This window comes from Hyla sarda, chromosome 9 (assembly GCF_029499605.1).
Source record: "Hyla sarda isolate aHylSar1 chromosome 9, aHylSar1.hap1, whole genome shotgun sequence".
Classification (NCBI taxonomy): domain Eukaryota; kingdom Metazoa; phylum Chordata; class Amphibia; order Anura; family Hylidae; genus Hyla; species Hyla sarda.
Genome location: NC_079197.1, coordinates 177,417,458 through 177,418,990, shown reverse-complemented (window position 1 = coordinate 177,418,990; position 1,533 = coordinate 177,417,458).

Genomic DNA, 1,533 nt, shown 5'->3' with positions numbered 1-1,533 from the left:
CTATATATAGTGTATACATGACCTGTTATATCTATAGGCTCTATATACTGTATATATAACACTACTCCCCTATATATAGTGTATACATGACCTGTTATATCTATAGGCTCTATGTACTGTATATATAACACTACTCCCCTATATATAGTGTATACATGACCTGCTATATCTATAGGCTCTTTATACTGTATATATAACACTACTCCCCTATATATAGTGTATACATGACCTGCTATATCTATAGGCTCTTTATACTGTATATATAACACTACTCCCCTATATATAGTGTATACATGACCTGCTATATCAGGTGCTTCATGAAGATCTAAAGTCTTTAGGATGTGTCCAAATTCTTGACGTTTTTCTGCGATTTTATAAAATTATTATAAAAGTTACACGTTTTGCCTTGATTTGCGCAACTGTGGTAAAATAGCACAATTTTGCAGCCATTTGTGTATAACTACTAAAATCCTGATTCCATAGAGATGGCAGCAGTATACAGATAGAGCTGGAGGAGTGGAGTATAACTACTATATTTTCTATACATGACCTGTTATAGCTATAAGCTCTATACTGTATATATAACACTACTCCCCTATATATAGTGTATACATGACCTGTTATATCTATAGGCTCTATATACTGTATATATAACACTACTCCCCTATATATAGTGTATACATGACCTGCTATATCTATAGGCTCTTTATACTGTATATATAACACTACTCCTCTATATATAGTGTATACATGACCTGTTATATCTATAGGCTCTATATACTGTATATATAACACTACTACTCTATATAGTGTATACATGACCTGTTATAGCTATAAGCTCTATACTGTATATATAACACTACTCCCCTATATATAGTGTATACATGACCTGCTATATCTATAGGCTCTTTATACTGTATATATAACACTACTCCCCTATATATAGTGTATACATGACCTGCTATATCTATAGGCTCTTTATACTGTATATATAACACTACTCCTCTATATATAGTGTATACATGACCTGTTATATCTATAGACTCTATATACTGTATATATATATATAACACTACTCCTCTATATATTGTATACATGACCTGCTATATCTATAGGCTCTGTATATATAACACTACTCCTCTATATATTGTATACATGACCTGTTATATCTATAGGCTCTATATACTGTATATAGAACAATTCTCCTCTATATATATATATATATAGTATACATGACCTGCTATATCTATAGGCTCTATATACTGTATATATAACACTACTCCTCTATATATAGTGTATACAGGACCTGTTATAGCTATAAGCTCTATATACTGTATATATATCACTACTCCTCTATATATAGTGTATACATGACCTGTTATATCTATAGGCTCTTTATACTGTATATACAACACTACTCCTCTATATAGTCTATACATGACCTGTTATATCTATAGGCTCTATATACTGTATATATAATACTACTCTATATAGTCTATAGATGGCCTGCTATATCTATAGGCTCTGTATACT